The sequence below is a fragment of the Conger conger genome, chromosome 10, assembly GCF_963514075.1.
Source record: "Conger conger chromosome 10, fConCon1.1, whole genome shotgun sequence".
NCBI classification, from domain to species: Eukaryota; Metazoa; Chordata; class Actinopteri; order Anguilliformes; family Congridae; genus Conger; species Conger conger.
Genome location: NC_083769.1, coordinates 4,168,228 through 4,194,354, shown reverse-complemented (window position 1 = coordinate 4,194,354; position 26,127 = coordinate 4,168,228). Strand labels below are relative to the sequence as shown.

At 44.9% G+C, this 26,127-nt stretch overlaps 1 long non-coding RNA gene across 1 annotated transcript; it reads left to right on the top strand.

Annotated features, from left to right (window-relative positions):
- The first annotated feature begins 904 nt into the window (after positions 1-904).
- On the top strand, positions 905-24,224 carry LOC133138851 (uncharacterized). Its single transcript, XR_009709766.1, has 4 exons — positions 905-1,021; positions 4,555-4,584; positions 17,843-18,040; positions 20,609-24,224. It is a non-coding gene; the product is annotated as an uncharacterized LOC133138851 (long non-coding RNA).
- The last annotated feature ends 1,903 nt before the right edge of the window (positions 24,225-26,127 follow it).

Genomic DNA, 26,127 nt, shown 5'->3' with positions numbered 1-26,127 from the left:
CCTGGGGGTTCATGGAGCAAGGTATGTGGGAACACAGGAGGAACACACGAGGAGGTGAACACTTCCTGTATCCCCCTTCCCTCCTTCCACTGAGAAATATCTGGATGTATTGTTCCCAAGCTTTCACAGACCCCCCCACACACACACACACACACACACACAAACACAGACACACACAAACACAAATACCCTCCTAACTCATTTCCCTCAGCACATATCTACTTCTGATCGAAACTAAGCTAAGCTCCTCCCTCTCATCAAACCTAATCTCCCTTCCATCTCACGTTCCAGCCTCACTGGCTGTTTCTTCCTCGTTGGTGTGGATCTGAGAGCAGGGCCCCCCACTGCTCCCCCACACCCTCCCAGAACCGTGACACTGTACCTCCGCTGATTGGACAAGACCCGAGAAAGAGCGTTTTGAGGAACCAGACCTCCAAGTGGCTGGACCAGGGCTCTGGGAGTGTGGGGAGAGAGACCGAGTCTCTCAGCCCTATCCAGCCCCCACCTCTCCTTCCCTCTCCCCCCCACTCGGTGTTGGTGGGGGGGGGGGAGAGCTCCGCATCGTCACCCTGGCACCTGCTGCAGTGACCGGGTAGAGGGGGCTCCTGACCATGGAGGCAGGCCAGGGCAGCCCGGAGAGCCCTAACCGGGCGGTGGAGTACCTCCTGGAGCTCAACAACATCATCGAGAGCCAGCAGAAGCTGCTGGAGACCCAGAGGAGGCGCATCGAGGAGCTGGAGGTCCAGCTGGACCGGCTGAGCCAGGAGAACAAGGACCTGCGCCTGGACCGCACCCCTCACCCGGCGCCGGAGAGCCAGGCCCCCCCGGCCCACGGCGGCGTCCCGCCGCCCCCTCCGCCCGTGCCGGTGCGCGAGGCCCGGGGCCACGGCCGGCTGACACGGGGCCTGTCCTGCGGGTCGGCCCCCGACAGGGCGGAGCGAGCCGCGGCCGACAGGGAGCGGGAGAAGCCGGAGAGGGGCGAGGGAAAGGGCACCCAAACCGCCCCGCCGTCGCAGAGACAGTGAGTTGGGCTCTATCCTCTCCGCCGCAGTGACAGAACACAGTGCTTACATTTTATGGACTGCATTTATATTGAGCTTTTATCCAAAGCACTTTACAGTTAACGCCTCTCATTCACCCGTTGAACCATTCACACACGCTCTCACACCAACAGCGAGAAGCTGTCACTAGCTCGTCAGGAGCAAGCGGAGGTTAGGTGTCTGGCTCAGGGACACTTTGACAATCGGGGCGGGGGGATCGAACTGGCAACCTTCCGTGTGCTAGACCACCTATCGTACCTCCTGAGCCAATGTCTCCCCCAATAGCGCCCTGCAAAGACCAGATAATACAGTGTAATGCACTGTGATGAATTCTAAGCACTGTGGATGGTACTTGGAAGTCCTGCTCCTGGCGTGGCAGAGTGTATGTGGCTCTCTGTTCCTCCTGAGCTTGATTACGCAGCTTGATCGATTATTTAGCCTCAGCCCGTTCAGGGAGATACTCAGTGCCTCCACCACACGGTCACACACTCTCCTTAAGCCTAGTAATTCATTCTGTTGTGTCGTTAGAAGTTAGGATGGACCAGAAACAGTCACTCCATCAGTTCATTATATAACTGTCTACAGCATAATGTATCATGGAATATGGCATATTATCTATGTAGCGTAGATACTGTATGCAGTAAATATTACTGCGCCGTGTTGCTCTGAATAATGCAATAATTGAATAGTGCTTTAATTGTGGTTCTGTAGCGAGGAAAAATGGGACATGACTTATGGGAAATTGACTGAAAATATCATATATATGTATATTTGGGGTGGAGGGGTATTGCATCCTGTACTTTATTTACATATTATATAAAAAAAATGAATGTGAGTGTTTTTGGATAGTATGCAGAGCCACTTGGCTCCAATATGACATTTTACTGCCCTATGTGTCTGTGTAGTAGGACTACAAGTGTGTTCTGAGTGTCTGTACAGTATAAGCGTTCAGACACATTTGGGAGATGAAATGTTGAGTACTGCCAAAAATCACTCAATAACAGACTTCCCATTTCATGATTGGTAACTAAGAGTCAGTCTTACCCTCTCTAATTCCCTCATCTCTGTTCATCAAATAGTTTTGAAATATTGAAAGATGTAATTTGATAAATACGAATATGCTATTGCACTTTAGACTGTGTCATCTGTTTTGAACACAATGTTGCAGCATTCTGAAAATGCTATTCAACATTTATATTAATGGAAAAGGCACATGAAGAATCTGAAGGCCCTGGTTTCATTTACATGATTCTGAATTGGAGATTAGAATGGTTTTACCATTAAACATTCAATAAAGGCTTTTTTAATATATGTGTGTTGGAACAATACTGTCATACTTAGACCCTGGTAGTAAACTTCAAAATATGTAATTATTCTGGTATCATAAATTTGTTTTAATATAAATATCTTTAGAGTTATACATTTAACGGCAGAAACATGCAGAAAAATAATATTTCAAGCTAAAATTCATGACCCTAGCTGCTTATAGTTTAAGGTGAATTCTGTATTTTTGTCCCAAGATTACTATTTCCTGAGACAAAAACATAGGATTCACTGCAAACTACTTGCAACCTACAACCTAATTTTAGCTTGAAACAGTATCTCTGCATGATTCTGCCATTACTTTTTTACCACAATACAGACGTCGGATAGCACATTCAAAACCTGAATGTGAGTAAAATTAAATACCAAGATCTGCACCTAAATTAAAGTATGAATTGGTCAGTTTAAATTATCCTCAGGACCAGACAAGAGCAACAAAACAAGAACAATTTGAAATCCAGCGAATTACAGCAGATAAGAGGCAGAGCTCTCTGAGCGCAGTGAGCATAGTCTCTCCCTCACTGCAGTCTGTCACTGGAGCACAGCTGCCCACAGACTGCATTCACACAGCAGTCTTCAGTCGCGCTTCAGTAGCGCTTCAGTAGAGCTTCAGTAGAGCTTCAGTAGAGCTTCAGTAGCGCTTCAGTAGAGCTTCAGTAGATCTTCAGTAGAGCTTCAGTAGCGCTTCAGTAGATCTTCAGTAGATCTTCAGTAGATCTTCAGTAGAGCTTCAGTAGAGCTTCAGTAGATCTTCAGTAGAGCTTCAGTAGAGCTTCAGTAGATCTTCAGTAGAGCTTCAGTAGCTGAGACAAACACTATAAAGACCTTGCCCTGTCCACCTACTGTGCGTGTCTGTACTGTACATAATTTACAGTGCTGTGCAGCAGTCTTAGGCACCCGAGACTTTATTATATATATGTTTCTTTTTTTATGTGTGTTAGTATAAAATAACACATTTTCAAATATTAATTTTCCAAAAGATTTTATTTTACAGGGACATTTTTGTATTTAATTTAAAAAAGTAACATATTACTGTAAGCAATTGACTACTTTTTACATAAAAACTTGATCAAGGCTGTCTGAGATCAGAAGCAAGGAGCCAACCAAAGTCTGCAGAAGAACTGTGGCAAGTTCTCCAACATGCTTGGAACAACCTCCCTGCTGATTGTCTTATAGAACTGCAGGATGGTGTTGGCTATCTCAGAGAAGTGATGCAGTTTTAACGCCGAAGGGTGGTCACAAAAAATATTGATTTGATTCAGTTTTTAACTATTCTGCCAAATTACTAAAACATGTATCGTATATTTATTTAGGAACTTTCATTGAATTATTTTTGTACAGAATGTTATACAGGTGCCTAAGACTTGTGCACAGTACTGTATATATTTTATTTTTTATTCATTCCCCGCCCATATTCTACGTCCTGTGCCCATATTTATAACATTAATCGCACTTGTACATACTATATTCATATTTATCCTGTATTTATTATTTTTGTTACACATTGCACCTTTTGCACTGTTTTGCACTATTATGCCAAACTATTTCATTGTCATAGTGCTTTACTCTGTGCAGTTTAAAAATAATTGAATCTAATGTTATAGAAAACTGTTCCCCACTTATTCTGGCCCCCCGAAAACAGGAATTCTGTAGGCCTGATGGTACAGCTAATTATTAATAAAATATAATTAATGTTCGTGTTTATCTGTTTATTACTTATAAGTGTCATAAGGATGTCATTATTATTTTTGTTAACATTTTCTCCGTATCAGCCATCTTTATTTAATTTTCTCTCAAATTGTTAGTAATTGCTTAGCAACTTGCAGTGAATCATCCTTAAAAAGCCATTTTAACAGCTTTTATTGGCGAGGGGGAGGTGCTCCGCTCTAAGCAGGAGTAATTAGTATGACCTCAGTGTAATTAAACCTGTCCCTATACAAGGTGCTGTAATTACTGTGGTACACAGAGTCCAGAATGACAGTTACTACAGTACCTGAGTTGCCTAAGAGGCCGTGGGCAGAACAGCGCTGTATGCAGGGACATTGTGTGCGCGTTGCGTCCAAACCAAATGTTGTGAATCGTTTGATTTTCTGAGCCGCACCCACCTGTAATCAGTCTGTCGAAAGTGGTTTGTCAACAATTTACTGATCTATCTCTCTCTCCCCCTCTCTTTCTCTTTTCCCTCCATCAGGTCGGATGGGGACTCTTCCATTAAAGACAGGTCTGTGAGCCTTTTGTATTATTTCTGACCTTGCCCCTAACCCTGTGTGTGTCTCTGAGGACAGAGGAGAGGGCTGTGTGGGAGAGCCTGGGGCTTACCCTCCCTGACCTGTGCTGTGGTGGTACGGCAGGGTGAAAGAGCTGAGGAAGCCGTCAGCGGAGGGGCAGTGCGCTACAGCACTCATGGCTGTTCGACGGCCCCCGCGTGGCTAGCTCGCTAGCTAAGATCACACATACGTGATCAGAATGTGCTTAACTGAACATTCTAATGCTGATGTAACAGTCACTACTGGCACTGTGATTCTAGAGCACTGATATAGAGTGTTCGAAAAACATTCCAAAAAACCTACTCTTTGAAGAGTTAACATGTGACTCAGACTTGTCTGTGTACTTTTCTGTGGTTGAATTGATACATTCAATGCGGTTTGTTGGTTTTGACTATTTGTACATGCTTTATATTCTGCACAAAGGCAGAGGAGATAAAACAGACTCTGACTGCACTAGATTGTGCTCTACCACCTGTAACCTGGATTGAGATTGTGTAAACAGGAGATCTTGGCCATATTGTCCGTCGGTCGATTATCTGAGCAGGAAGGCTCGGAATTGTTCTGAACAGCCGGACTATTTGGGCGAGAGAGTTTGGGAGTGTTGTGAGTAGCTGGATTAGCAGGGAAGGAGTGGATTTGCGCTGTTTAGTGGAGTCTGGCCATGGGTAACTGCGAGACCCGCTTGCCTTTAAACACGTAATTGGTATGAAAGACGGTGAACTGAACAAGCAGAGATGTTCCAGGGTTAACTGGCCCTCTCAGAAACATGGCATCACACAGCATTTTAACGGACGCTTTAGCGTCCACAGACGCAGAAGAATAACTGGAAAAAGGGCTTTTGAAAATCAGACGCTAGGATATGGGTTTGTTTCCCTGGCCTGGGAATCGTGCCTGACATGGTTTAATCCCGCAGATTCCCTCACACAGAATTATTGGTGCAGGATATTCGGCAGAATTTTGGTGAAATCTGATGATGTTAACAGGACATGGAGACAGGGTACCCTGTAGGGCCTGGCTGCAGGTTTATAACTGTACACTGGCACCCAGGAGTATTTAAGGAATAACATGTTTAATGTACTGAAGACTAACCAGGGCCAGCCAATTAAAACCACCTCTGCTTCCGGCTGACTGCCCAAACACAACGCCTCTATGGAGCGCATTATACTGCACTCGAGAACAAATATGATTTTCATGAATTTCAATAAGAGTCTATTACAGATCTATTATTTAGACTATATTGTGAAAGGTGTGGAGTGCAAACATGCAATAGAGAAAAGGCATGACCGGCATTTATGAATCTAACTATTGACAGCTAACGCAGAATGTTTCCTTCAAGGTAAAATAGGTAAGATTTTCGTGTTAAAACATTGTTACAAGGCCATTGTAAATCCCCTCCTATCATTGAAAAAGGCTCACTGACATGTTGACTCACCCTCTGCCTGTGTTTATAGTCAGTACAGGACCAAAAATCTGCAGCAAAACATTGTATAACTGTACAATAATTCAAGCTCATTGGTTGAAAGTTGGTTCTAATTGCCACAGCCAATGGCTTGGGGGAGTTCAGTGTCAGCGTGTTCACAGAGAAGGGGGAGGGATAAACTGTGTTGTGGTTTGAGGGTGTTTGTTGCTGCGATTCCTCTCTTGGCCGTTAGTAGTCCGAAATTACCTATTGTACCTTTGACTTTGGGCATTTTCTTGATAGATTCGTATTTCTTTGCATGATAGCATTACAAGCCAAAATAATAGTCACACAGATTTTAAGTCTAATAGAATATTCAGACTTAAAATCTTATTGCTATTACGTTTTTGCAAAATAACACAGAAATATTGCCATGAGAATGTTTCACTCATTTCATGAGTTAGCCAATGGGGTGAGACAATTTCAGTTGTCAAGCAAACAAGCTAATATTTTCTACTTGAAAGAAAGATTTTATGTCTAATTTTAAGACTAAAATTGTTGTTACAGTAAGACAGGCTTTTTTGCTATGATGAGGGCATTGTCCAAACAATACCAGAACATTTTATTGATCCATCAAATACGATAGGAATGTGCAACTATGGATACGCGTCACAATTTGACCCTACTCAATGTTTGACCGCTCTTTAAAACCAGTTAACCCTTTTTTTTATTGATAATGTGTATTTTTCACATTTTCTCATTTGGTGGGATTAAATAGTAAAAATGCAACAAACATAATGCTATGTGAAGTCCTGTCCCAACTTGGCATGTGGTGTGCAGGGTTATTTTGACCCTCTGTAACTGTATAAAAAAACCAACACATTGTTTTTCCTTTGTGAGTGATTCTGGTGGCTCTCTCCCATACAGATGCCCAACTTTCACTTACTGTTCCTTATGCTCTAAAATGAGATGTTTCTCAAAGATTTTTCATATTTATGGATAAAAGGCCAGTAATTCGGGCCTAAATTGGTCCTTGCCTTGGCGTTGCATTACTGTTGAAACTCTTTCTGACATTCCCTATCAGACCTGGTTAGTCAGGAATACATATGCAGTAGAATAGATTAGATTAAATGAGATCTAATTCAATTACTTGTGTGTAATTGTAAGACAAACCTTTGCACTTTGTGCACAATGAAATGCAGTGCTTTGTGAAAGCTAATCTCAGTGACAAACACTTAATATTGACTTGAGTTTATTGTTTTTAGCCTGATGGGCTTCCACAGTGGGGATATGGTAATTTGGTTCCCATGGAAACAGAAAAGCTTTTAAAAATCGGCTGAACCAATTAGTAACCCCATGTGTGTGAGAGGGTGAAACCGGGTAGGAAACAATCAACAGCAGGTGAAATGATTCAATATGAATACAGGTTACAGGGAAGATGTGAAATGTCAGATTCACTCTGCAGCCGGATGGGAAGGTGCTCGAAGCAGCAACAGAAGCACTCTCAAAAAACATGTATTAAAAGAACAGTTTTTGTGTTACTTTCAATGCAGTCCGTGTTAAAAATTCTCCATTTGCAGCACATAAATTGTATATTTCTAACACAAAGGCAGCCATTTTGACACAAAATTTGTTGAAAGTAATGCAAAGGAAGCGGATGTTAAAACATCCTTTTTGAGAGTGCGTTGGCTGGGGAGGGGGGGGTGGGGGTGGTACAACTCGCTACTGTCCTGAATGTGTTCTGCTCTGAATATGAATCAGGACACCGTTCCGCTGTGACATTTACAGTGCTGTGATGAATGGCTTGACTGAATCAGCCAGGCCCCACGACAAATGATTCATACACCTTCATATCCAGCACGGCCACATAAAAGTATGCTATATGCTACGTTTTTAGCTAAACCAAATTGTAAATTAATTGGTTCCAGGTTTGAAATTGACATATTTTGATGAGGAATGATTTAAGACATTTAATCAGATTGTCAGTGGATTCTCCCTACAACGATGAGACAAGAATAGACAAGAATAAGCAGTGTCTTGTTATTATGTTAATAGATACGAGCAGAAATGTGGTAAAACCATAAACGTTGCGCACTGTTTACACCTGAATACGTGTTATATACATACAGTTTCTGTATACGGTCTACGCAGGCAATACATTCTAAGGGTTTATGGCACACACAACCATGCTATGTCTTGGCTGGTATGTGTTACATGTGAAGTGATTTACTGGCTATGCAGTGATCCTGCATCCTGCCAGAGCGCAAATAGATATCTAACCTGCGACGCCGAGCTAAACGCATCTATTTAAAAACCACAAATGCTTCTGTTACCATGACGACCGCTATCTTCATTTGTTACAGTTGCCCTTAGCAACGTAATTTCTGTGTGTCTGTGGACCGCAGCCCCTCGTGAGCGGAGACGGGGCCGCTCTTCCTCTGTGGATTTTACTGGGCACGCTCAGGGTTTCATCATTAAACTCTCTGGCCAATAGCATTCAGTTCACCAGCACTGTAGCCTCATCAGGCAGTGCAAGGAATGTGAAGAGGCCGTTCCCTCTGTAACATTACAATAAATGTGAGTCTAATGCAGATCTTGGTGAGAGCGAGGTCAGAGGTCAGGGGTCAGAGCTCGAGATGAGGTCATTCACGTTAGAATAAAGGCATGGGTCAAAAATCCAATTGCAAATCACATTACGTTAAGGCGGCCATAAGTACCATCCCATGATGATACAAACATGGCTGTGTGCGTTTGAGTGTTACTGTGGATATTCAATTACTGTGGATTATATTGTATAGTGTACACACTCACACACATATGCTCAAACATTTTCACGCGCACATACACACACACACACACACACTCAGACACATTCTCTCTCATACATACCCTCTAGTGTACTTGAGAAAAAGAATGGTTGCTGTGGGAACAGTGTGAGTTACCACAAGGGCTTATGTGAAGGACAGTGTGGGCGAGAGAGAGAGGGAGGAGAAGGAGAGGGAGGGAGAGAGGGAGAGAGAAGGGGAGAGGGAGGGAGAGAGAGAGAGAAGACAGGAGAGGGGAGGAGGAGAGAGGGAGGGGTGACAGAGGGAGAGAGAGGAGAGGGGAGGAAAAGGAGAGGGAGGGAGAGAGGGAGGGAGGAGAGGGGAGTAGAAGGATAGAGAGGGAGGGGTGAGCAAGGGAGAGAGAGGTCAGGAGAGGGGAGGAGGAGAGAGAGGGAGGGAGGGAGAGATGAGTAAAGGGATGCAGAGAGGGAGAGAGAGGGCGGGAGGAGAGGGAGGAGGAGAGAGAGAGATGGAGGGAGGGAGGGGTGAGTAAAGGGATGCAGAGAGGGAGAGAGAGGGCGGGAGGAGAGGGAGGAGGAGAGAGAGAGAGATGGAGGGAGGGAGGGGTGAGTAAAGGGATGCAGAGGGAGTGAGAGAGGGCGGGAGATGAAGCCAAGCGAGAGAATGAAACCGGAAGAAAAGAATCAGATGTGGGCAATTACGGACTGAGAAGAAATGGGGTGTATGAGGAGGGAGAGATAGAGAGAGGGAGGAGAGAGGGAGAGTGAGGAGAGGGAGGAGGGAGAGATGGAGAGAGGGAGGAGAGGGAGACAGGGAGGAGAGGGGGAGGGAGAGACAGAGAGAGACAGAGAGAGGGAGACAGGGAGGAGAGGGGGGAGGGACAGATTGAGAGAGATAGAGAGAGGGAGACAGGGAGGAGAGGGGGAGGGAGAGATAGAGAGAGGGAGACAGGGAGGAGAGGGGGAGGGAGAGATAGAGAGAGATAGAGAGAGGGAGACAGGGAGGAGAGGGGGGAGGGAGAGATAGAGAGAGATAGAGAGAGGGAGACAGGGAGGAGAGGGGGAGGGAGAGATAGAGAGAGATAGAGAGAGGGAGACAGGGAGGAGAGGGGGGAGGGAGAGATAGAGAGAGATAGAGAGAGGGAGACAGGGAGGAGAGGAAGGGAGAGATAGAGAGAGGGAGGAGAGGGAGGAGAGGGGGGAGGGAGAGACAGCGGGTGGGTGCAGAGAGAGAGAGAGAGAGAGAGGGAGACAGTGAGGAGAGGGGGGAGGGAGAGACAGTGGGTGGGTGCACAGAGAGAGAGAGAGAGAGAGAGAGAAAGAGAGAGAGACTGCTGTTCTTCTGCCGCCTGATGTCCAGCAGCATTCCTGCAGCTGCCTCACCACTGCAGCCACTCAACCCCGTTATAACAATAATAATGACAATAATAATAAAGATGTTTCCTTCCTAAAAGACATCTTTTTACGGTCTCACACCCTGGTGTAAAATCCAGCTATGCCAGCTTGACCAGCTGGGTATGAGCTGGTCAACCAGCTACCAGCAACCAGCTGTTTCAAAATATAGCTTGAGCTGGTCAGATGTCAAGCTGGGAGCTGGTCTGAACTGGTCAACCAGCTAAACCATGTTGAGCTGGGAGCTGGTCTGAACTGGTCAACCAGCTAAACCATGTTGAGCTGGGAGCTGGTCTGAACTGGTCAACCAGCTAAACCATGTTGAGCTGGGAGCTGGTCTGAACTGGTCAACCAGCTAAACCCTGTCGAGCTGGGAGCTGGTCTGAACTGGTCAACCAGCTAAACCATGTTGAGCTGGGAGCTGGTCTGAACTGGTCAACCAGCTAAACCATGTTGAGCTGGGAGCTGGTCTGAACTGGTCAGCCAGCTAAACCATGTCAAGCTGGGAGCTGGTCTGAACTGGTCAACCAGCTAAACCATGTTGAGCTGGGAGCTGGTCTGAACTGGTCAACCAGCTAAACCAAGTTGAGCTGGGAGCTGGTCTGAACTGGTCAGCCAGCTAAACCATGTTGAGCTGGGAGCTGGTCTGAACTGGTCAACCAGCTAAACCATGTTGAGCTGGGAGCTGGTCTGAACTGGTCAACCAGCTAAACCCTGTTGAGCTGGGAGCTGGTCTGAACTGGTCAACCAGCTTTCAGCTGTTTCAAAACCTAGCTTGAGCTGTTTTTTCAGCTGGGCAGTATGGTGGCATTAAAAAAGAGGCAGAGAGGCCGAAAACAAAAGGCGCGAGGAAATCTGTGCCCGGGATTTCCCAGTGAGGAGGGGGAAGCAAGCGTAAATAAATGTCCATCTAATAACGCTGTATTGATGTAGATAATGAAGAAAAGCAGCACTGCTCTCAGATAGACACTTTCAGGGAGATACAGGCCGTTAGCACTTGGGACACTGACTCAGAGAAGCGTAATGTAATTATCATGGAAGCCTATTATACCACAGATATAGTCACAGATTATATACCGCATTGTGTAGGCACCTGCTCTGAGATCTCTCCACTTACCAGAAGCTCTTTCCTCTTGTAGCCGTTTCTTTTTCTTTACTGAATGGTGGGTGCTGGTGGTGGTGGGAGCTTCTCGGTGGTGCTGGCTGAGACCGGTTTCACCCTCATCACTATAAAGCGATTTGCGTGTCGAGAAATGCGCTATATAACTCTTCATGCTGTTGACAACTTCCTGGAATTCTGCAGTTCAGAACACATCACGTCAAGCCCACTGAACACTTATGGGGGCACTTGAAGACTGACAAAAAACCAAGCGTTTAGTAACATCACAAGATGCTCTTTCGAACGTTGTTAAATAATGCTGGGATAACATGGATCATCAGGTTTTACACAAATTTGTGGAGTCCATGACAGATTGAGTGCACGTTGCCATTAAAGCAAAAGGTGGACATACCAAATACAAAGAAATTCTGAAATTCATGTCAATGACTTGCTAATAATATAATTAGTAATGACAGTTCGAAAAGAATGCAAAATAGAAGCATTTTCACTACTGGTGTCAGACTTTGGGACCCCACTGTACATTACATTATAGCATTCCCCACAATGAGAAACAAAGCCATTTGGGTGACAATCACTTTAAATTAAATTTAATGATTTAATGAAAAAAGTGCTGAAAACAGTATTGTATGTTACTGCGTCTGTGAGGACCAGAGTTGTGCCAGTGACAGTCGAGGAAGCCATTATGAGGCAGAGAAATCAGAAAAAAAAGACAGATCCAAAAGAACAGAAATTGTACCACTGTCCAAATACTAACAGATTGCACTGTATAACACCCATGTGAAAAAGTAATTGCCCTCTAAAGTGTAATAACTGGTTGCTCCACCGTTAGCAGCATTAGCTGCAGCCTAACCCTTCCTGCAGTTTGTTCAGTCTTTCACATTGCTGTGGAGGAATGTTGGCCAGCTTCTTTGCAGAACTGCTTTAATTCAGACGACGGTGCGCTGAGGTTGAGCTCGGGCGGGCTCTGGACCTATCGAAGCATCACGTAAAGATATTCACAATGACACGCAGTCTGCACGTAACAGTGAGTTGTACATTCATTCACGTGCAATATTTAACTCTGATGTTTTACATTTTATCCCAGCTTGTCTCATACAGACTCTATGAATGAATATTGCCTGGTACTGCATGGCCTGTACATCCATAATGGTGTATTAGCATGGACAGTATGTGCATACTATTGTAGCCTGTTATCAGTGCAAATGAGCATATTAATCATTTTATGTGTCCCAGACAGAATACTGGGCCATTCACAAATAATGATTCTGATGTGCTCTTAAATGTTACCTAATTAATATGAAACATTTCACAGTAATTTGCATATTATAAGCATTATTGTTAATGTGCATTGCTTTTATGATCCAATCAGTTGTGTTGTGATTTAGCTCTAATACATAGTGTGTGTATATATATATATATATAGTCTGAGGGCAGTATGTACAAATCCTGTCATATTTCTCTGTGTGGATGCTGACATAAAATAACATTTCATTCTTTTTGTTGTTTCCATGTGAGTTTAAGAAAACTGTTTTGTCGCTATGAGATAATAAGAGACATTAGAACGAAGCTGCTCTTGTGCTCAGGATTGTGGGATATTTATTAAAATAAACGGTGTAAATGTAGGCGGCAGCAGAAATGTGCGTTTGGCTTGGCACTGCTACCTGCGCCTTTAGCGGAGAACGCTCATGCAGAGCGGGTGTCGTGATCGCCGGGTTTTCGTGGGTTGGCAAGATCAGTAATTAACAAAATGAGCAATACGAGCATCAGCATTGTCGTTAAGCTCTGAAAACAGCAAGAATCCCCAAGTTTAAAGCCAAATCGCACTTTGTAAGATTGTTTCAGCTGTTACGTATTTTCCTAAAAGCCAGTTTTGCCAATCTATTTGCTTATATTCATAATTCAGTTGCTGTTTCTTCAGATGGAATAAGTGTTTACAGATCCCAGACATTCTCAGACACTGAATGTTTTCAATTAGCTGTTCATTGGGAGAGATGGGAGTGGTGCATTATGGGAAAATATGATGCTCTGAGGCTCTTGGGAAACGGGTGGCATCACAGAATCTGTCTTCATTCCTTTAGTTCTTTTTGAGTGTTGGGGGATTAAATGTGTCCCTAATTGTATAATATAATGCAATACATACAGATTGAACATATGCAATTTATTATTGTAAATCTAGTGAATAATTTAGAAGAAATTGTTGCTAAGGATTCTGTCAAATTTAGTAATGTACAGTAGTAATGCAGACTTTGCTTTGAAAAGGCTCACATCATATATAAATAGCAGCTATAATACAAAAAATCTATATACAAATGGTACTATATACAAATATTAAACTAAAATTCTGCTAGCACTACCTGTTATTTATGGTGGGTTGGCTGATTCATTACATTATTACATTAATGGCATTTGGCAGACGCTCTTAGCCAGAGCGACGTACAGTTGATTAGACTAAGCAGGAGACAATCCTCCCCTGGAGCAATGCAAGGTTAAGGGCCTTGCTTAAAGTCCCAATGGCTGTGCAGATCTAATTGTGGCTACACCGGGATTGGAACCACCGACCTTACGTGTCCCAGTCATTTACCTTAACCACTACCCTACAGGCCGCCCCGATTCAAAGTAAGGTGATGTATCTAATCGTGTTTAATAGAAGTAGAGATTGAGTAGAACATTTTCACAGCAGGTTAGACTCAGGCAGTTGTGGCAAGAATATTAGGGAACAAATGTTTATTAACTCGAGGTTGCAGCAAGGTCATTGTTAATATGGTGATATTATACCAGTAAAAGGAGTTTGTCAGCTAGGTAGCCACTGGGGTAAGATTGTAGCAAGGCTTTGAGGACTAAGTTACTGTTACCATAAAGTTGTTTCAAAATCTGATGTTCATGTTAAACTGTGTTTGGTCCCACTGCCTTGAAGGCCTTCATAAGAGATTTGTTCAGATGTTTTTTTGTTTTTTTGCACCAAACCGATACAATTACAGTACTTGCTAGGCAACCAACCTAATTACTTGGCTACAGATTAATTTATTGCTGGCACAACTAGTTTAAGGGCAATTTACATAGTCTTGAGTAAATCCAGTTTTGCTTGGATTATAAACCTGCATGTACACCTTTTCAATCAGGGAGATTTGGGTATGAAATGTTCTTTACAGTAAATTCACTGTTGTGAGTTGAAAGACCTGAAAGTACATGAATCTCCCAGAATAAACAGCATATGGAATACTTTTCTTTCCCCTGGCATTATCACAGGTTAGGGTCATAGTTTGTGATTTGCATTGATTTGCTCATTTTACAGCCTCTCTAACAACAGAGCACCTGTAACGACACAATCCATGTGTGTGACAGTGATGCTAAAGTCCTGGTGAGGGTGATTGTGAGGTCCCTACATGAGTGTGATTGTGAGGTCCCTATATGTGTGTGATTGTGTGGTCCCTACATGAGTGTGATTGTGAGGTCCCTACGTGTGTGTGATTGTGAGGTCCATACATGTGTGTGATTGTGAGGTCCCTACATGTGTGTGATTGTGAGGTCTATACATGTGTGTGACTGTGAGGTCCCCACATGTGTGTGATTGTGAGGTCCATACATGTGTGTGATTGTGAGGTCCATACCTGTGTGTGATTGTGAGGTCCCTACATGTGTGTGATTGTGAGGTCCCTATATGTGTGTGATTGTGAGGTCCATACATGTGTGTGATTGTGAGGTCCATACATGTGTGTGATTGTGAGGTCCCTACATGAGTGTCATTGTGAGGCCCCTACATGTGTGTGATTGTGAGGTCCATACATGTGTGTGATTGTGAGGTCCATACATGTGTGTGATTGTGAGGTCCCTACATGAGTGTCATTGTGAGGCCCCTACATGAGTGTGTTTGATTGTGAAGTCCCTACATGAGTGTGATTGTGAAGTCCCTACATAAGTGTGTGTGACTGTGAGGTATCTACATGAGTGTGATTGTGAGGTCCCTACATGAATGTGTTTGATTGTGAAGTCGCTACATGAGTGTGATTTTGAGGACCCTATGGGAGTGTGCCATTTGTTGTTCCTGAGTCTGTAGTATTTATTTTAGGTCATTGTGATTTTGATATGCCTGTTCGAATTAAAGGGCACTGTAAGTGTGGTTTTGAGTGTATGCATGTGTGCGTGTGTGTGCGATTTGAATATGGGTGTGTCTCTCGTCAATAAAATGGATGATATCAGGCACTTACCTCTGTTTTGGCAAAAAAAACAACAACACCTGTTTCTGCCAAACTTGCAAGAGCTTGGCCCCCCACTAACAGACCAAGTGGACGGACACTGTTGTGACCCCTGACACTATAGCACTTTAGCACTCGCCCTTGCACCTGACATGGCCCACACACACTCTACCTGTCTGTGCACACCATGCAGGTTCACGTGCACGTGCACACCCGCAGTCTGCCCTCCAGCGAGCCTCACCCAGAGCCCACTCCCCCAGCCCCCACACCCGCACGCACCCTCCTTCAACCTCTCTCTCCATCCCTCCTCCCACTGTCTTCCTCTGGCTCTGCATTCCCTTCTCCTCTCTAATCAGCATTTCCTTCTTCTTCGTTAACCCTGTGATCTCGCTCTCTTCCACCCATTCTCCTCTCCCTCTCCGTTCTTGTTCTTCCCCTTTTTTCTGCGCCCTGTAGCTGTGGGTGAGGTGGTGGTGCGTGCAGTCTTTCCCTCTCCCTTTCTGTTACTCTCTTCCTTTCTTCCTTGCTGTCTTTCTCGCTTTCCCTTTCCTCCTGTCTGTCTCTGATATTAGTGTAAGTGGAGCCACAGCAGTGGCTTGTTGTGTTTGTTGTGAAAACTCAGCGGCCATCTTCGGTGCTGGCAGTGCTTCCCCAGGTGAAGCTCATCATCGGTAGATTAGGCCTCTCCCAGAGCCCTGAGGACAGAGGCTTTTGACGTAATTGATAATTGACGATGATTAACGAAGCGCGACGTGCTGGAAGACCCATGCGGAGAACGCTAAACGCTTGTAAAAAAAACAACTAATTCAAATAAATATTTCATACAGGGGCAACATTACACTCATTTAGACTCCTTTACATTCAGCTTTACTGCAGCTTTTCAACGCTGCAGTGTTCGTCTTTGTATAAGAAGCAACAAAGCCACACAAAGATACTGCCTTAAGAACATGTGTATCCAAAATGAGGCATATATTTCGTTGTGTAAATGTGTTTACATTTGTAAACTTAAGATTAAAAATATATATATTCAGAGTTTATGGCATTCTCATATTTGACCTTTGACCTTGCAATATGACCAAACGTTCCTTAGTAGAGAGACTCCTAGAACGTAAGACCCACAGACTGACTGTTCGTCTCCGTCTTGTACGAGACGGGCAGTTGGTATGCTGCACCACTGTACACATGCCTGTGACCCTCTGACTACAGGCAAAGGCAAACTATAGGAGCGCTAGCGCTAACAGTCTCTCGCTGCAGATAACCGGTTAACTGTAGTTTCCTGGTGAACAGCCAGGGGGCAGTACACAGAAACACTGGCCCACTCCTGGTCTTGCTGCGTGAATTATATTTAGTATAATATTCAGCAGCCCTGAATGGAGCTGATAGTGTGTAAGCCATTGGGCTCAACCCACTGCAACAGCAGGTTGTTTTACCCACTAAACTGTCTCACTTTTACTATAAATGTAATCCCCGTTAATTCGCCCATCCACGCTGCACAACCTAAGACTGTCGTTAAACGTGTCGGATTAACAGGCCAGCAGTTTGTTCCTGGTTTTCATTACCGTGGCGTCTACCACAGAAAATGTCTTCAGTTGCTTTAACACAATTGGATGAAACAGCCAGAGGGAATAACAAATACCGTCGACCTCTGCGTTTCATTCCTCGATGATGCATTCGGTACTGTTAATCTGCCCCCGCTGTCAAACTGCAGGCTTCTGTACTAAGATAATTGGTGAGTGGGATCCTGTGCAGAGCTATGGGCCAGTGATGTAGAGTTGGTTAACTGTATTCACAGCATGCGGGAAGAGCTCCCTCTTCTGTTTGATTTGAGGTACTGCGAGGCCGCAGCCAGCTGCACTGCATTTCATCTGTGTGATTTAATGAGGGTGTTTACAGTGAGGGCAGCAGAGGAAGCTTCAGTTACAGAGTAGAGCTCGGGGCTGGTGTGCTGCACTGTAGTTCCCTCTATGTCCTGCAGAGGTCACTGTTTCTCGTTTTATTTCCCTCCTGACCTGCTTTGCTCTGTAGTTGTAATGACCCCTTGCTGCTGCAGGTGCATGTCTATTTGTGCGTGGCTGTCTTTGTCTTCTGCTCTATTTTTGTTTCTTTCTTGACTTTATTTTTTCTCTCTCTCTATGTCTATCTCTTGCTCCGTCTCTCTTTCCCTATCCCCCTTTCCCTCACTCTTTCGTCCCTTTCCTTCTATATCCCCTCTTTCTTTCTCCCCATCCCTTCATTTCTTTCTTTCTTCCCCTTATCTTTCTCCCACCCCTTCCCTCTCTCTCTCTCTCTCTCTCTGCCCCGTCTCTCCCTCTCTCTGTGTCAGGTCACCTCCTAATTCCACTTCTACTACTCGTATCAATCCTACTACCACAACTACTACTGCTACTGCTACTTCCTCCTTCCACCCCAGTCTGACAGCTAACAGCCACTCGACTCACCATCAGTACTGCTGCCCCGCCCGGCTCCTCCTGCCCCTCCCACCTGGGGCCCTACCCCCTGCCAGGCCCTCGGAGCAGGCAAGGTAAGGGCTAGAGTCCTCCACCAGTCCCACAATCCTCCACTCTCTCCTCTCACCCCCATTATTCTCACCCCCCTCCCTCTGCCTGCATGACTCTTTCTCTGAGAGGGCGGAGTCAGGGCCGGACACCCCCCCCCCCACACACTTCCTGCCACCGCTTTTCACGAGCAGTTCCAAATCACTCAAACTGCATATGTACACAATTATGCCAGGCATGTGGATCAGAGGAATGCTTTCATCTGATCACCCCCCCCCTCCCCCCCACAACGTCCCATCGCTCCCCAACCACTGCCCCCCACCAGCATTCAAAAGCTTGGCTCACTGTCACACAGACCTGCAGTCAGGGTCATGTCCCTACCTGAGCTGGGATTAGTCACTCACAGTTCCTCAACTGGGATTAGTCACTCACTGTTCCTCATCTGGGATTAGTCACTCACTGTTCCTCATCTGGGATTAGTCGCTCACTGTACCTCAACTGGGATTAGTCACTCACTGTTCCTCATCTGGGATTAGTCGCTCACTGTACCTCAACTGGGATTAGTCACATGATGTATCTGAGCTGGGATTAGTCACAAGATGTATCTGAGCTGGGATTGGTCATTGTTCCTGAGCTGGGATTAGTCACACACTGTACCTGGTTTAAGAATAGCCAGTTTCCATAACTGCCCTGGAATCAATCAGTAAATACACCAGGATTAACTGCCCTGGAATCAGTCAGTAAGTACACCAGGATTAACTGCCCTGGAATCAGTCAGTAAGTACACCAGGATTAACTGCCCTGGAATCAGTCAGTAAGTACACCAGCATTAACTGCCCTAGAATCAGTCAGTAAGTACACCAGCATTAACTGCCCTGGAATCAGTCAGTAAGTACACCAGGATTGCTCTGCAGCTGTGCAGTACGACTGTCATGTAGTTATGTATGTATGCATGTAGTTATGAGGCTTTTGTGTTTGTGATGGAGGGCGGAGGTGAAGGCACTGAGGCATGCTGGGTAATGACAGGCGTGTGACGCAGTAAGGCTTCATCCCGTGCCTGAGGCAGAGCGTGGGTGACTGTTTCTCTGACTCAAATCCCAAGTGTTCCTTTATCCAGAGTGCATTGCGGAAGCGCTTCCAAATTTAGCCTGTGAAATCACACGTTTTCACACCCCTCAACTGATATAGAGCACTGTCACCCCCACCTTAACCCCCCCACCCCCAACCTGACACATTCTCACTTACTGTGGCAGACTGACTCACTCACACCCCCTCCCCACACGCGCCCATATGTGGCATTTTCATCCCAAGCCCCCTACCTCTCTCCCCCAATCTCATTTCCTGCATGAGTTCAGCTCTGCCATTATCGTTTCTTCTCTCTCTCTCTCTCTCTCTCTCTCTCTCTTTGTTTTGAACAGAGAACATTTAAATTGTGCTGGGTGTGAATGACGCTCGTCCCCCAGTGACACTGGCTCATCAGTCGGTTTCAGTAAGTAGGGTACCTGGGACAAAAGGCACCACGCGCTACGGTTAAACAGAGACAGTCCAGCATTAACATGAAGCTTTCCTTTTTCACTCCGTAACGCACTCACATGAAAGACTGCTTTCAGAGCTTAGAGCCATTGCGGGGCTACTTGATTTCTTTTTCTAGAATGGCTTAACCTTCAGTTGCTGTTGGGCAATATTGCATTGCCATTAATTTTGTGGATGAAAATGAGAGATTCTTTTCTTACCACCCTTTTCTGAGATGAACAGGACTGCGCTCCAAGCCTGACGCCTGGTGGACTGCAGCTGCACTGTTCTTCTTCCTGGAGAAAAGAAACACAAGTCCAGTCAAACCCGCAAAACCCGGCTTTGTGCGGTCTATCAAATTTCAACTGCCCATCGTGCCCAAGTAAAGCAACCATTAATTAAGAGCATTCTTGTTGGTCAGGTTTGAATGATTTTAAACGTCCTGGAAACATAAAATATACTATGGCAGCGACTGCACTCAAAACCTGCTTAATGCATTTCACCAAAATAAAGACAACCTCAAAAATTTAATCAATAAATACATTTAAAAAATGATAGAAAAAGTAGTTTATTTATGAGCCGAATTGGGCCAGCGGTTATTTCAACACTCATTGCCATTGACTATGAGCCTCGTCACAGATGATGGCAACCAATGAGATCTTGGAGAACAGTTCTGCCCATCTCTTATAGAGAGGAATAAAATTGTGTTCAACTGTCAGAGTAGTCTTCTATGAAACTGCACCTTACCCAGCTAACTTATTAACATAGATTAGAGAGAACTGCTCCGTAATTATTTTGAAGTTACTTGGGTTAGGTTTTAATGAGGACTTGTTAAATTTCAGGGTTTGTCATATCATCACTCCCTTTGCAAAAAAAGCACCTAATGCATAATATATCTTTAGAATTCATAAATGGAAGGAGGGAGGGCGGGAGAGAGAGAAAATCTTTTGCTTTGCTCTCCTCCATCTTCACCATCATCTCACGCCTTCCCCGCTCTCGTTCTGTTCTCTATTTCCGCTCTGTATTCCTGTCTCACGCTCTCCGTCTCTCCGTCTGTCCGTCCGTGTCTGTGTTGCTCTTAGAGAAGAGGAAGAAGACGACACCACCCATCAGTTCTGTTGCCCCGCCTCCGAGTGCAGTAGCCCCTCCTCTAGGTAACCTGCCGATCAGGTGCCCCCCCCCTCCCCCCCCACCTCTGCCTGCACCTGGATTGGACAATGTGGGCTACAGACAGCCTGGACCAATCAGTATCACTTGGGAAAGACCCAAACCTGACCCTTCCTCTGTAACTGCATGTTAAATACCACCTCATCGTCTGTGTCACATGGACCATGCAAACTATTTCAAATGGCTCACAAAAAACGCGTACCTTTGAACTGTGAAAGCAACTGGAACTGTCAACGGCACCGCAGCACAAGACTGGCACGGAGAGAGAAATAGAGAACCATAGCAGAAGAAAAAGAAAAAGAAAAAGTTACCTCTCATCCATCTTGGATTCCCTCTATTCCTGTTTGCCCTGCAGTTCTTTCTCTTGTGTGCGCTGTGCTCTTTACTGTGACTCACAGCGTACCTTGACTCGCTGTGTACTTACGTATAACTGTGCTATGACACCTGCAGCCTCTGTACCACAACTAGCACAACATACTGTGCCCCGCACCGTGCCCCCACATGATACTGACTCCAACACTATGCTCTGACTCTGACTGAACTCTGACTCTGACAGTGTACTCCACATGACATTGACTCTCATTATAGTCAGACTCTCAGTCTACTCTGAGGACCATATTCTGACTCACTGTACACTCTGACTCTGAGTGCAGTGACTCCCACTACACTCTGATTCAGTTCACAGTGACTCCCACTACACTGATTCAGTTCACAGTGACTCCCACTACACTCTGATTCAGTTCACAGTGACTCCCACTACACTGATTCAGTTCACAGTGACTCCCACTACACTCTGATTCAATTTACAGTGACTCCTGACTCATAGTGTACTCGCAGAATACCGATATCTAATGAACACAGCCAGATGTATCCCTTTGATCCAGCTGAGGCATATTTTCACTCCTTTTTCATGAAGTGTAAATTATTGATATGGCTCTGTGAATGAAGAGGGAACTTGGGCTCTCAGAGAGAACCATTTTAATTTCCAGGACATGTTTTCTCTTTGAGGAGTGGACAATGAGATTTCATTTGGCAGAACCTCAGAGAGGGTTATCATGACAGACGTTTTTGGGAAGTGGTGTCAGTTTAAAAACCAAGAGTAGATGGTGCCTTTATGAACACATTACCTGGACAAAATCACTTTGTGTGATTGTACTCACAGGGACAGTGGTCCAAATTGGGTGGTAGTCTGACCTGATTGGTTGGTTATCTGATTGTTTGGTTGATTGTGTTGTAAGATTCAGTGGCTCTTTAACGGTACCGATCCAAGTCCCTGGGGGTCCACTGTTATCATTTCCTTTAGTAATGAAGTGCATCTGGCTGGCTTGGTTAAAGCTATTTAAATGGTGACTAAAATACGGCTGTTTAAATTAAGACTAGACAATAAAGCTATTTAAATGCAGCTGTTTGACTATGCACCACAGCTGTTTCAATAAACTATAAAATACAGTTTCGATCATACAATATAGCTGTGTAAATTGAGACTATTCACTACAGCTGTGTAAATAGACACTACCACACAGCTATTAAATTTTCATCATACAATACAGCTATTTAAATTGATTCTATTCACTACAGCTGTGTAAATTTCGACTTCAATACAGCTGTTTAAATTTTAACTATACAACAAAGCTGTTTAAATTTCGACTATACGATATAGTTGTTTACATGTAAACTACACAATACAGCTGTTTAAATTTCAACTATACAGTACAGCTGTTTACATTTCAACTATACAACACAGCTTTTTAAATTTTGACTACAATACAGCTGTTTAAATTTCGCCGATACAATACAGCTGTTTAAATTTTGACTATACGACACTGCTGTTCAAATTTTGACTAAACAATCCAGCTGTTAAAATAGAGATTATACAAGATGGCTGAATGGAGACAGTCATGAGGGGAAGCAAATAAACCATGCGATGTCCATGTGATCTCTTCATAGTTTTCAGTGAGCCGATAGTCTAAAGAATGTAATGGAATTGAAGATATTTTCTCCCTCTAGCTCACACACACACACACTTAAACACATCAACTGAAACTGTGACTTTTGTACTGTATGACGAAGGGTTCGTGACCGACGAAAAGGGAAAACGTTGATGGTGATGACGATGATGATAAAAAATTGGAGGACGAGGCGTTCTAATGGCAAAACTTACGATGGTACTGAAAATGACATGGATAAACTGAGCGAATGCATGATGGATTTAACCTATTACTGATAGACATATTAATGTTATAATGACCTTGTGTTATAACTTGCATTATGGAAAACCAATGTGTCCGTGAGAATAATTTCGCTGCATGGCTGGTGTTTCTGGAAGGAAAGATGAAAATATTGAGACTTACAGAACAATTCTATCGCTTATTACTGCACTCTCCTGCTACTGCCTTCTTTGTGTTTCCCTTCTTATTCTTGTTTCATATGCCTTCACTTTATTTATTTCATATTTAGGACCTCAAGATTGTATAACAGGGATCAGAGACAGGTCTTGGTGGTCCACGAACTGCTGGTTTTCCGCCCTCCCTTTACTTGGGAGTCAGGTGTGAAGACAGTCTGGCCAACCAGTAGCAGTAATTGTACAACAGATTACTTGGGAGAAAAGAAAACCAGGGCCAGATTTGAGGTTCAGATTTGATGATGGCTGCTGTATAAGAAGAGAAAAGACTCTTGATTGGGCCGTAACCAAACACTAAATTTTTCTTCTTCTTACTTCGTAACTTGTTTTCTCCAAATTCCCAATTCCCAATTCCCGGACACGTCTGTAGGCCCATTCCGGGTGTTCCGAAACACCTCCTTTCAGTTCAGGAGAGTGCAGGCGAGCGCATGCTCTCCTCTCTGAAAACACGCGGGGGCTGAGCCCCGCTGCATCGGGGGCAGCCGGGGCAGATGGGGCAGATGGGGCAGATGGGGCAGATGGGGCAGGGAGACTGCAGGTGCCCTGTGGACCAGGAGACCCGGTGCTGTGCGGTGAGGGTCTTGTAGAGACTCGGTCCTGTACAGGGACAGCCCAGACCGCAGCCCCCCCTCCCAGGGGAAGGGAGCGACATGGCGGTCAGTTCCGCCCCCCTCTACGCGGTCGCTGTCCGCGGTCGACGCCGGCGTGGTCAGGACTCAATACTGGAAGGTTGCTGCACCAACAACCAGCCCCCCCCCCCCCCTACGAAATCCATACTTGCGCTGACGGGACTATGCGGGCCTCTGCCTGTCTCAGCCACGCTCACCTGAGGGCCCGAGGCGGAGTGCGGAAGGTTCCAGAAGCGGCGATCGATCCCGCAGAGGATCCACAGAGGCGGACGCGCCGCACGGCTCGGGCTGAAGGCCGGAGTAAACGCTCCCCACCGACACGTCTCCCCCTGTCACCTGCCCACCCCTCCATTTCAGTCTGCTGGTCCTCTGGGGAGATAGAAAGAGTCATTGGGTAATGTCAAATATATTGAGAAATATTAAATACAGATTTATCAATTGATGCTAATAATGATGATGAGGAATACAAAGACGTAACTAATAAAATGATGATTCTGATAATGTGTAGACTGTTGATTTATTAGGTGGCTATAAGGAATCAAAGACCCTGTAGAACCCTTATAAAGCCTGCACTCTTCCTCTGCATACACCTTATACATACAGTATGTAGATCAGACCTCGGTCAAGTACGTCATTGTTTTGGATTCAAATACTTTTCTGTGCTCAACTGATCTTGCCTGGTGCAATTGAGCCAAACAAGAGGACCAGAAGGCGGGCCTGTTTTGGTTCCAGTGCACCAGACAAGCTCAGTAAAGCGTAGAAGTACTTTAATCCAAAACAAATAAGTATTTGACCCAGGTCTGCTGTAAAAATGCTGTACCTACATATCACTTGCACACCCCATTTACATATTTAGCCTAATCTGCTAATACATTGCAAACCTCTACATATACCTGTACTTTTGACCATTATCCAGATTATTTGGATATAGTTGAAGCTGAAAAATGATTAGGCTTATAGTACTAAGGCATTATGGGAATGCATTCGGACTGAGGCGTACTGTAGTGTGGCATTGTGGGAACTCATTTGGACTGCTGGATATAGGAGTGAGGCAGTGTGGGAATGGCTTTTGGGTGAAGGGTACATCGGTAAGAATTGAGGGGTATAGCAGAGAGCCTCTTTGGGAGTGTTGGAAGAGGGGTATAGAGAGGTATTGTGGGGTATGTGTTTGGGTTGAGCACTGTGAATCTGTGTTCTCTGGCAGTTTCATGCCTCGAATCAAGGAAATGCAGGAGTTTACCGTAACAGAGCTTATAAACTGTCAGCTGTTTATAATAAATCAATAATCTGTCAAATATATAATGTTTATTTCCTCCAGGGTACATGCTGAGCCTGCTTTTATAAACTTCCATTTTATAGTGACCCTTTTGCAATCTAAAACAATCATTCCTCTGTGTGTGTGAGTGCATGCGAGTGTGCATGAGTACTGTATGCGTGCATGAGTGTGTGTGTGCGTGTGTGTGTGTGTGTGTGGGGTGTGTGTGTGGTGTGCATGTGCATGCGTGTGTGTGTTCATGTGTGCATGTGGTGTGCGTGCATGCACGTGTGTGTGCTTGTGTTCATGTATGTGTTCGTGTATGTCTGGATATGTGTTTGTGTAAGCACGCATGCATGCTTGTGTGGGTGTCTGTTTCTGTGTGTGTGTATGCATGTGTATGTATATATATGCACACGCTTGTGTGTGTGCATGCGTTTGTGTGTGTATACATGCATGCGTGCGTGTGTGTGTTCTTATGTGATGGATGTTCATCTGTGTATATGTGTGTTTGTGTGTGTGCGTGTTCGCCCGTGTGTTTTCATGTTCATCTGTGTGTGTGTGTTCATCCGTGTGTGTGTGTGTTTGTGCGTGTTCGTCCGTGTGTGTGTGTGTGTGTGTGTGTGTTCGTGTGTGCGCGTGCTGGATGATAAATCCTCCCATCTCTCCAAACCCGGAGAGACAGTGGGAAACCTCGGTTGCCACAGCAACACGGCTCTTGACTTCGGCAACCAACTCCCCTCCCACATTGGTCTCTCGGCAACCGTCACTAAGCAACCCTCTCCACCCTCGCACTCCCTTTCTGTGCATCTGTCTGTTCTCCAAAGTGTGAGAGTGATGGGGGGAGGAGAGAGGAAAGAGGAGGCAGAGAAGGAAGAGAAACGGGGAGGGAAGGAGAGGAGATGTACAATGGGCCGGTGTGCTGGCATAAAGGGCAAGGGGAGGGCAGTTTAAAAATAATAATCCGTTTTAGAACAGGCTGAATAAACAGGAGAACAAGAAAGGTTTTTTTTTTTCTCTGTTATTAATTGCCTCTCTCCTTCCTCTCCTTTAGCTCTCTTTAGTGATTAATTTAGCATCCCTGGCAGGGCTAGCGTAAATTGGTTACCAAAGGGTGCACACAAATGAAGTACGGCAAAAAAAACACAA